The sequence below is a fragment of the Cibotium barometz genome, chromosome 33 (assembly GCF_041138505.1).
Source record: "Cibotium barometz isolate CiBa-2024 chromosome 33, ASM4113850v1, whole genome shotgun sequence".
Lineage (NCBI taxonomy): Eukaryota > Viridiplantae > Streptophyta > Polypodiopsida > Cyatheales > Cibotiaceae > Cibotium > Cibotium barometz.
Window position 1 is genome coordinate 2,192,685 of NC_141078.1, and position 12,070 is coordinate 2,204,754.

General features: G+C 36.9%; 1 long non-coding RNA gene across 1 annotated transcript; it reads right to left on the reverse strand.

Moving 5' to 3' along the window:
* Window positions 1–1,308: 1,308 nt before the first annotated feature.
* Window positions 1,309–5,204, reverse strand: LOC147619191 (uncharacterized). Its single transcript, XR_015261897.1, has 5 exons — window positions 5,091–5,204; window positions 3,820–4,587; window positions 3,648–3,738; window positions 3,345–3,567; window positions 1,309–3,262 (listed from the first exon to the last, which is right to left on the reverse strand). It is a non-coding gene; the product is annotated as an uncharacterized LOC147619191 (long non-coding RNA).
* Between the last annotated feature and the right edge of the window lie 6,866 nt (window positions 5,205–12,070).

Sequence of the window (12,070 nt, forward strand, 5' to 3'; positions counted from 1 at the left end):
GAAGAGTTCTGAAATAGTTCACGCTGTGAATAATTTTCTACATGTTCACAATTCTTAATTTTGTCAGACCTCATGGTGTCAGAGGTGTCAGGATAAGGCTACCTATTTTTGGCAAGGTAATCTTGTGAATTGCAGCGTTGATGTCAAGAGTGGTTCACGATGTGAAGTTGCAGAAAATGGTTCACGTCATGAACAATTTGCCTGTAGTTTCACGTGGAAACTTTCCACATTGACTAATGTGATTCTGGGTGCAAAACACTTATCCAACTGTTTCCAAAATGATTGTGCCATGGCCTAAGGAGTGTAATACAAGTTCAAGGCATAGTTAATGGCTCATTTTTTTAATTTTTGTGAATTTTTGAAAAGAAAGAAAAACAAAACACTAACCTACTTATTCACGTTAATGATTCCAGTGATGCAAATATCAAAATTAACTAGAAAAAACAGTGAAGGTCTCTTCCAAGACCACTCCACCACACACATACACAATAAACACAACTAATTTCTCATAATTTTTTACTTCCACAATAAACACAACCAATTTCTCATAATTTTTTACTTCCACAATAAACACAACCAATTTCTCATAATTTTTTACTTCCACACAAATCTTATCCATTCATTTCCTACATAATGCACTATGAGAATGCAAAGGCAATCATGAATCTCATGAATCTTATACAAACTCCAAGAGTAAGGAGGAAACAAAGGTGTCTCCCCAACACAACGGCACCAAAAATGTTATGGGCTACCACACCTCCAAGAGGGAACTCAATGCATTCACCTAAAGGAAGAGCAATAGAACACAATTGTCGTAGGGCACTTACCAATGCTTCGAACTTGAGTCCCTTAAGCTCCAAACCTCCACGCTATCATCATAGAGTCGCTCACACCATTGCATAAAGCAATCACTCTCTCTCTCTCCCACACAAGTATGAAACATGCAAGCATAGAAGAGGTGCAAATTCTAGAATGCTCTCTCTCAAGACACAAGGAAGAGCTCTCAATAGTACAAAGGGAGATTGTGTCTTTTCATTATGAGAAAATGCCTTATATACATTTGGCCCTTATTCACACTTGGGCATCCCCAAAACTTACTTAACTAAGGCCTTGGGTGGTCAATATCTCATAATGTACAATTTTTATAATGCCTTTTCATCATGACACTTATTAATGTCCTCAATTGGAGGAGCATACTTGTTAATCCAAAATGGAATTAACAACTTTCCTATAGCTTCAATTGACTTCTCTATACCTCTTAGCTTACTTCCCTATACCTTGAGCTGACTTCCTCTAAGTTCTCATACCAAGGAGGGACCAACCAATTCAGCTATCAAAAATCCACATTATAAGTAGTTAGGACTATGCACATAAGCTATATATCCCATCACAACCAAAGATCCATGGGATCAGAACGTCCTTACCATTTCATGAGGCTCTTACATAATGTACCCATTGTGGATATACACCATCATGGTTTGATAGAGCCTAAACATGCATGCACTGGGTACATTTTGTATCTTATAAAGGTCATTGGCAGTACAAGTTGTTATGAACTAGCCTCCATTAGCTAGTATCTTGTCTACAAGTGCAGGAGCTCCACGTACCAAGTCAGGTGTTAATTTATTACACCATGTCATAGTAACTTTGTGGCCACAATATGATATAGGAGTGGAAGTTAGGTAATCAACCCAAACCATATTAGCTATCTTCTTTATAGGATCCCCTTTCCAAAGTAATCAAGGGGGACAAGGTGCACAAACATACCTAAAAACTATAATGTCTCACCCTTTAGGAGGCTGAAATTATACAAACTAAAAAAGAATGCAAGATCTTTTGCTTAGTTATGTGGTTCTTTTGCATTTATTTCCCGACCAACCTCTCCTATGTCAGGCTTTAACCACACGATAGTATACTTGGGTGACTTGCATGTCACTTCCATTGGTAGAAATTCTAAAATGAAGGGTATTAAATCATGAAAATGCCATAGAATTTTGCAAACATAAATCATACCATTTATGTCCATGGTCTCATCTACAAGCCCTTGTTGGCTTCCCTCTCTTGGGTGAAACTCCAAGTTCTTCTTTGCTCATGGGTCTTGAGAAAACTTAATCCTTTTCTCCTTTCGTTTTGATGCAGATCCCAAATCTATTACTTCTTGATTATTCTTCTTCACCCATTCATCAAACTCTGTTGAATTTATAAAAGATGAGAATGTAGTCCACATACAAAATTTAGGTCTATGCAACATGAAAATGTTGAGACATCTTACGTTGCTAAAGGGGAATCTTAGTAGGGTGGATCTTATCACTTGGATAATCCAACCACCAATAACCTCCCCCAATGAGTCATACCTCCATTCCACCATTTATATGGGTACATTGAGGTTGGCCCATTCTCCATTAGTAGCCAATCATGGCATTCTAAGGGAAAGTCTTCGATGGAGTTTTCCATCTTCAATCTTTGTAACCACCTATAAACAACACATCACAACAAAACATACTCTACCAAACATGATTGAGTTTTAACAAAATAAGTTTTAAATAATTTCTTGACATAAATGGAACCATATGTATACACTAGGCGATGAACAGATAGGTGTATTTGTGCTTTCTTCTTGAGAAGTAGGGAGCTCCCCATCTCACTATGTAGAGAATGGAATGCATAAGTGAAGTGGAACTGGCAACATTCTCTAAAAAGCTTTAGCACATCACTAGGCACTTGCACACTAGATGCCACCTCCATATCTAGACGCACCAACAAGGCACATGCCACATCCATCATTTGACTCCAGTAGGTCTCCTTAGCAATATAACATTGCCATTCTTTGTTGTCCTTGGGCATACCAAGCTCTACTTGTAGCCTCTCTTCCCTGCCAGGATCTTTAACACCTCTTTCTTTCTGGACACACATTTTTGCATATCACAAGAATATGGTAGAGTAAGAATACAAATACAAATTATTTAATTTGAAATAAGACAAGTGGGTACCTTTCACGTGATATATTAGCCGAGGAGAGCATTCCAAGTTTGTATTCAGTTACTACGCGAGATTTTGCCACCCAATCAATTGAAAATAGAGTTTGAAAGAAGCCCTCACCATTGGTAGGATTTGCAATAGATTGAAGCTTGTAGCCTCTATTCTTCACCTTGTCTTCTGCTTTCTTTGTTGTCTTCTCTTGTGCTTCTACGCATTCTTGAAGACTCAAAGTAGAAAAGTCTACCTTACTAAGCTCCTCATGATGCTTATTGTCATATTCCTCCTAGAATATAAGACCCATCCATTTTAACAAATTACATGTGTAAAATCAAACTTATGAAAGTAGAAAACCACTAGGAGCTTACCATTAGCACAAATTACAAGAGAACCACCATGGGCATGTCATACCATGGCTTCATCCCAGCACTAGTTCTCTCTTTTGCCATCATCACCTCAAGATGTATTAGCTCTTCTTGCATGAAGTTCTTACATGAAGTAGCGCTTGAGGGTCTCCTTCTTGGCTTGGCCAAATTTTGCATCAAGTACATGTCATGTGAAATGGTGTGGGACACATGAAGTTGTGAAAGCCTATAAAGAGATTAACATATCATTTATATAATTTTCACATAAACAATTTGTGGAATGGGAAGTTTGGGTAGGATGCATACCAAGCAAGGAGGACCTCCCCTTCTTGTGTATGATCAAAATTGAGAAATTTGCAGCACACCCTGACATGTCTTTGCTTGCTATCAGCCCACACTACACACCAAAAGAACATAATTAAGATGTTGAAATTTAATGGGTAATAATCAATACGTGTTTGTGAGTATGATGAGGAACCTATGCTTATGTGTTGCAACCATGCTTTTAAGAGATGGTTTCCATCCCACACAAGAAATTTCTTTCCTTTGAGAATTTGTCACTTAGGGTTTTGCTGACATTCTGTCTCAAACTCTTCAGACATTGTCTACCACACATGGCCCCAATGCTGAATATCCTCTCGAGTCACCTCCACATGTTTCTCCCCAAGCCTTCCAAGTGTAACAAGGAAGTCTCCCTACTAGAAACATATCCTTGGCTATCAAATTTGGCTACTAGTTCCTGAATATTACCACCCAGAGTCCTAATGGCCTCATTGGTAATAATAAGCCTACAAAGGGGAATGTAGGGAGGCTTTCTTTGCTTCTTCAAACTGATGTTATCCATCACATCCTGCAAGATGTTAGTTTGAATCACCTTCCCAAACTTGCCGCATTCCACATCTCGATGTGCTCCCTTTTTCTTTTCACTTCCTTTCTTTGCCTCTGATGGCCCTTCTGAAGGTGCTACCACTACTACCTCCTAGAGCATTTTTTCTCCATCGTCACGAATGTGCATGAGAGCACTTATGATGCACCTACCCCTCCACTTTGCACAAGCACCTTAGGTGCAATAGAGGCCTCTTGATCATTGAGCTCTCGAATTGGCCTGCAATGCCTTTATCGGCATCTTTCCTTTTTGTCTTGAGTTGATCCTTGATAGGTCCGATGCTTTGTCTTTTTCCCTTTCCTCTCATGATCTACATTGAGATCATAGGGACTACCATGATCTTGCATTACCCGAAGACATCTGCAAATTAAATGAGTCAAGTAAGAAAAGTTTACATAAGGCAAGTTAGAGAAGGGCTTGATGCCCCATGTGATACCCTGTGTTAGCCCACCGGTGGGTGGTTTTCACGCAGCAAAAATGTTTCTTTGGCTAGAAGAGGGCAGAGTTTATCGAAGAGAAGGAGCGGGTGAAGAGAAGGCAAAAACATTGATTTGGTTCGAAGTGAGGGGGAGGAGAGAAGGAAGTGCCACCACCCAACTGCCACCGGGTGGTTTTCGCTCGGCAAAAACAATGGGTTGGGGTGGAAGGTGGAGTGGAAGTGATTCCATGAGACAACCAACAGGTGGTTTTCACTTGGTGAAAATGCTGGCTTGGCTGGAAGCGGGGGGAGAAAATGGTTTCAAGGTGCCATGTGACGGCCACCGGTTGGTTTTTGCCCAGCAAAAATCATGTCTTGGCCGGGGAAAACAGAGAAAGGAAGCTTGATGCAGACAAAATCTACAGGTGGGAGCTCGAGCGCCTACCATAAATGGGTTCGTCTGCTCTTCTTCTCCTTTGGGCTTCTTCATTGCTTTTCCTTGCTTGTTTCTTCTCTTTTGTGCCCTAGCTCTTCCTTGCTCTCCACTCTTTAACCCTTGAATCATTTTCTCTTACACCCCTTACCACTCTTTATTAGCTAAAAGGCCATATAATCCACATTAAGATTTTCCTTCACCTTTTAAACTTTCGAGACCACTTTTACACATTTTTTTATTAATGAGGCACAAATGGATCATTAATACGCGAGCTCGGCACCTGTTTTTAAAAAACCTCTACATTGTTTTTTCAAAAATACAACCTATTTGTTTCCTATGTCTTATATTACAGCCCCTTAAAAAAGCTTGTGAGTGGTTAAGCTTTTGAGTGGTTTCAAGGTTGTGCACCATCTATGGGTTTGTTTGCAACTTTTTCTTTTGAACCTCCTCTCTTGCAATCTATCTGATGTGATAGATGTTTATCCATCAACAAGAATTGAGTGGCAACCTATGGAGTCATTCGGGATTTTCAAAGCCATGCGTGCTGATCTTGGGAAAGTATTATTTTTCGATCAACCATCTACGTTTTTCATTTATAAACAGATATTTTTATAAAATGCTAAGTATATTGTCCCTACAAGACCAGAAGCTTATGGAAGACTGGAGAGTTTGGCTATACCAAGCCTAAATTCATTAGATCGGGAATTTCCTCCTCAACCATTCTTTGAGCCTGTTGAAATTGGTGCTTGCTTCTCTTACATAAATAGAGACTATAGGGTCTAACAAAAAAAGAGGATATTAGGCCTCTGCAGGTAGGGTGACCAAAAGAAGCCTACAAAAAAACAAATTACTAGATAAACTAGTTTCTTATCCTCATAAAAGGCTATAATAATAAAATCTTCAAAAAAGATAGCTTACTTGAGAGATATCAAGATCACTACATCATTTATTTCTCAATTTCTCTCTACCTTCATATACGTATCTGAAGGTGATATATCAAGATACTTTGAACCATCAACAAAATTTTCACCTGAACAACAAGTTGTCGAGGTACCTTCTTTAAATATTAAAGATTGTTTTCGTGAAGATCCATCATCTCATCCTCCATTATTCTTTGTTCCTCAATTCTCCTTCTTTCCTCAAAAGAAAGCTTTTATTTGCCCTTCTTAGCCTTTACTTGATCTGTAATTCTAGTATTCCTTTCATGCATAACATCCTTGGGTTCCCTAGTTGGAGGCACATTCAAGATATTAAATGCCCTAGAGTCACTCAATGGTATAGGATGTTGAAAGATCCCTGTCTCCTCCGTGCAACGAATTCACAGGGGTATTAGCAGCGGAAGTATCACTTCTTGCGCGGGGCAGGGTCCCTCACTCGGAGCCTCGCCCATGGATATCCGGACAAGAGACTAATCCCTCGGTTCTGCCAAAACCAAACCCGAAAAAACTTTCCTCGCTCAGAAAGCACGGGCAATTCCTCCAGGATATTTTTACTCTAACGTAGTCAAAAGCCTTAACTTACTGAACTGATCTGACCAAACCCGTAAGTCCCATAGTTAGATCAAGGACAAGATTGCACTTGGATCATAGAGACCAACACTTTTTTCCTCATTGAGAGGCACAGCCGTTGATTCTTTTCCATAGAACAATTTTTATTCAGGATTTACTTCATCTATACAGTAATAGAAATGAGTCTCATTTTAGGGATCCATCAGTCCAGCCTAATCCCATCCAGTCTCGTGGGTTAGCCAACCGTCAGTCCAGCCTAATCCCATCCAGTCTCGTGGGTTAGCCAACCACTTTAGTGATGGGATTCCAATTAGGAATTTGGTTAGGTTTTGTCCCGGGTACCAGGGAAAAGAGTTCCCAGGACCCCTAGCCAGATATTCATGCAAACTTAAAACTAGTCATACCACTTACACACCTAATATGAAATTACCTTTTTTCACAGAATCAACTGTCTTTAAAACAATCATTTAATGAAGCCATAGTGTCACTCATCATAATCCTCCAAAATATCCGGTTGAATCCTAATTTCTAATTTTTCCTGCATCGGTGTACCTATGACATCATTGACAACCAGAACGCTCACCACCTGTCCACTCAGGGGCCTTTTCGATAGTTCATAGCTCATATTAATCGGTAATATTTTCAATTAAAAAATCAAGATGGAATCTCCATTTAAGATCAGCAAGATCAACCAATAGATCCATATAAAAGAGCCATGGACTCATCCGTTGAGGACCAGCAAGGTCAATCAGCCAGATTCATGCCCGAATTCAGAAAACAACTCTTACTCCTTGTTCCAATATCTTCCGTGATGCACGTGTGGGTATCTTCGGTGACCCAGAGCACCCGAGCACCGTATGGTCAGCACCCTCTAGGATCTTTCGCAGGTCACCTAGCGCTTCACTCATAGGCCGCTTCCATGGTCCCTCATCCACCATACCGGAAGCTCACCATTTAAATCGAAACCGAGGCTAGTCAAGACCTCGGCCGACCTTGCTACGCGAGACATCCTCCATTGACTCTCCGTCAACTGTTGCAATGTTATCAGATTAGGTCCCCACCACGACCTCATTCATAAGACGGCCAAAATGCTTCCCCAGCATTCTTGACATAAAACAGTCATTTAAAAATAGGTCATAAATACAGTTTCTATAACGAACTCTCGTTTTTTCACATTGTTCCTCCACATCAATCCACATTATTTAAATCACATCCATTTCATATGAATTCCCATTCTCATCTAATCACATCATTTTCATCTCATCACATCTTTCCTCATTTATCCTCATCAGATCTCACCCACTCACATCTACCCATCTCCATATCTCATCACATCACATTCATTCACATCTCATCCATTCATAACTACCCCGATCCACATCACATCACATCCATTTCACCTCATATCACATTCATTCACATCTATCCCAATTCACATCACATCCATTTCACTTCACATCTCATCCATTCACATCCCAAATCACATCACATTCACTTATATCCATCACATTCATTCTCATCACCATCCCATCACATACATAACATCACATCACATCTATCCACATCATATCTCATTCATACACATCTCATCTCATTCATCCATATCCATCCAATCGTTCACATGTATGACTACCCACATCTATTCCTACATTCATATCTATCACTTCACATCCACATATATTCATGTCACATCACATCTCTTTACGTCTATTCCTACATTCATATCTATCACTTCACATCCAATCGTTCACATGTATGACTACCCACATCTATTCCTACATTCATATCTATCACTTCACATCCACATATATTCATGTCACATCACATCTCTTTACGTCACATCACATTCTTTCACATACACATCTCATCTCATTCATCCATATCCATCCAATCATTCACATGTACGACTACCCACATCTATTCCTACATTCATATCTATCACTTCACATCCACATATATTCATGTCACATCACATCTCATCTCATCGCATTCATCCATATCCATCCAATCGTTCACATGTACGACTACCCACATCTATTCCTACATTCATATCTATCACTTCACATCCACATATATTCATGTCACATCACATCTCTTTACGTCACATCACATTCTTTCACATACACATCCACATCCATTCACTCACACCTATCTGATTCTCATCACATCTCATTACATCTATTCATAGAATTTAAACATAGAATTTAAGAGAATTCTAATTTGGATATAAAGACTCTTTACGCATCTATTTATGCATAGAAATCAACTTCAGTGGGAATAACACTTTTATAAAAATCCTTTTATGCATCTATTTATGCATAAAAAGCAACTTTAATGAGAATAACACTTTTGAAATAAAAATAAATCCTTTACACATCTTTCTATGCATAAAATCAATTTTAATGAGAATAACACTTTTGAAATAAAAAAAAATCCTTTATATATCTTTCTATGCATAAAATCAATTTTAATGAGAATAACACTTTTGAAATAAAAATAATCCTTTATGCATCTTTCTATGCATAAAATCTATTTTAATGAGAATAACACTTTTGAAATAAAAATAAATCTTTTATGCATCTTTCTATGCATAAAATCAATTTTAATGAGAGTAACACTTTTGAAATAAAAATAAATCCTTTATTCATCTTTCTATGCATAAAATCAATTTTAAATGAGAATAACACTTTTGAAATAAAAATAAATCCTTGATGCATCTTTCTATGCATAAAATCAATTTTAATGAAAATAACACTTTTGTAATAAAAATTTTCATTATGCACCTTTCTATGCATAGAAATTAAATTCAATAAAAACAACACTTTTATAATAAACATTTCCATTATGCACCTTTCTATAGATAGAAATTAAATTCAATGAAAACAACACTTTTATAATAAAAAATATTTCCATAATGCATCTTTCTATGCATAGAAATTAAATTCAATAATTAATACTAGTGATATCCATGCATATTCATAGGTGAATATGTACATGGAGTAAATTAGAATATTTCTTTTAGAATGCACAAACGGTGGGAATTACTCTTTTGGAATAACATAAAAATAAGCTTTCTTTTCCACAAAATTCTAGAAAATTTTACCATAATCTCCTTTGTATGGCTGACCATTTGTCATTTTTAACATTCTATTTTCAATTTAAATTAACCCCAATTAGATGTAAAGGACTCTAATCTACACAATTTTTAATTTTCAAGAGAGTAAACAATAAGAAAAGTTTAATTAATCTTTTCAATTTAAATTAACCCCAATTAGATGTAAAGGACTCTAATCTACACAATTTTCAATTTTCAAGAGAGTAAACAATAAAAAAAGTTTAATTAATCTTTTTGTTAAACATTCTAGGATAAAGAAAGGCTGAATTGTAAAGAAGAGAAGGGGATGGCCTTTTCATCAAGGCATAGCATTAGACTTTACTTTAATCAACTAAATAAACAAGAAAAATATATTTTTAAAATTAAAAAGTAAGAAAAATTTAGCTTACATGGAGTTGTAAGCTTTCCTTTGGCTTAAGGGATTGAGGGTTCTACTGTTGTTTGAAGCAAGAGTGGCCACCAATTACTTTGGAGAGGATTAAGCCAAAAACAATTGAATTATCAAGAAATTCAATGTTAAATGGCTCAGGATAGGAGCAGAGTAACATTGCATAAACACCATTAAGCTTTTACAAAGGGGGAGGCTTTTATTTATAGGAAAAAGTGAGACTCTAACCAAGCAAATTGATTATAGAATTTTTCAGATCAATTTGGTCATTTTTTGACCATTTTTAGGTCAGTTTAGCTTAATTTTTAGATCTAGTTGAAACAAGAGAGAGGAGAGATAAAAATATCTCATTATTTTTTAGTTTAAAACTCCTCCACACATGTGAAATAGGCGCCTCCTTCATGAGGGGAGATCCCCACACTGAGGTGTCAAAAATGCATCATTTTCTCTAAATATCTCTTAATTTTTAACTAATAAACCTTGTACTCAGTCAACTCTTCATCTTATGTGAGCATTTACTCATTTTTGGGGGTTTTTCTTTTATTCTTCATTTTATCTCCTCCCTACATTTAGATTAATCTTATTGGTCCATAAGAACCTTAATTGGAGCATAATTCAAAATTTTTAAAAAATCTGGACCCTTAGGCTAGGGTCCTTTATACCTATTTTTTATTAATTCCAATTGCACATTGGAAAGTTCTTTTTGAATTTTTGTTTTAGGGGAAACCATTTTAGACACTAGGAGGATTTTTATATCCAAAAATATCTCAATTTTGAATTACCTCCCTATAGACATTTTCTCTCTCCAGGCCAAAATAGGGTAAAACAGGATCTTTCTTTTATTTCAGAGAGGGGAATAATTATAAGATCAGAAGAGGAGGTTCTTACACCTGCACACCTCAAAAGTTGGAGGGAGGAATCTTACAGATGTAATAGCTTTTCAAATTTGTATCTTTTAAGCCTGCAGGTGTGCATATCCTTGTCTATAAGAGTGACCCTATGAGGATGGGCAGAACATATGTAGCTATCAATAAAAAAAATCTATAACAAAATCTTCAATAGCCTATTAAAGGGCACATAATGCATTGCCAGCCCATCTCATCCCAAGCTTCCAATCACCATAAATCTGTCTCACAACTCGCATGAATGTAAGATTGGGTATGAGAAGATCAATATGCTTTTGGGTCCTTCTTATCTCTCCGAGGGCATTCACATACTAGTTTATCCCTTTCTTCATCTTCTGCCCTGCTATTTTACTTTGCTTTATTGCTTTCTTTGCCAAACCTGGACCTAGACCAACCATTCTTGTTGTTTTCTTGTTTTTAGCCATATATGGCATGTCAATCAAGAAATAAAGAAAACATATTACATTTCCTTGGAAAAGATCCTATCTTCCAATCACAAAGAAAGAACAAAATCCTATCTTCTAATTAAAAATAAAAAATAATAAAGAATATATACTAATAAATAAGGAATCCATCATTGAAAAAGTGAAAAATGGAGCAATTTTGACTTGATGAAAAGAGTGAGCGCAGAGGACAATCCACTCTTAACCGCTTGTTCTCAACCGCATTGTCTTTCCATCTAGTTAGATTTGATCCATTTTTCACATTCCAATTACAAAGCAAGAATATATACCAATAAATAAGAAATCCATCATTGAAAAAGTGAAAAATGGAGCAATTGTGCCATGATGGAAAGACGAAGCACAGAAGGACAATCCACTCTCGATTGATTGTTCTTCTATGCTCCATCTTTCCATCTAATCAAATTTGATCCATTTTTCACATTCCAATTACAAATCAAGAACAAGAAAGAATATATACCAATAAATAGGGAATCCATCATAGTGCAGAAGGACAATCCACTCTCGACCGATTGTTCTCAACTGTGCCATCTTTAGTCACATTTGACCCATTTTTCACATTCCAATTACAAATCAAGAACAATAAAGACTATATACCAATAAATGAGGAAT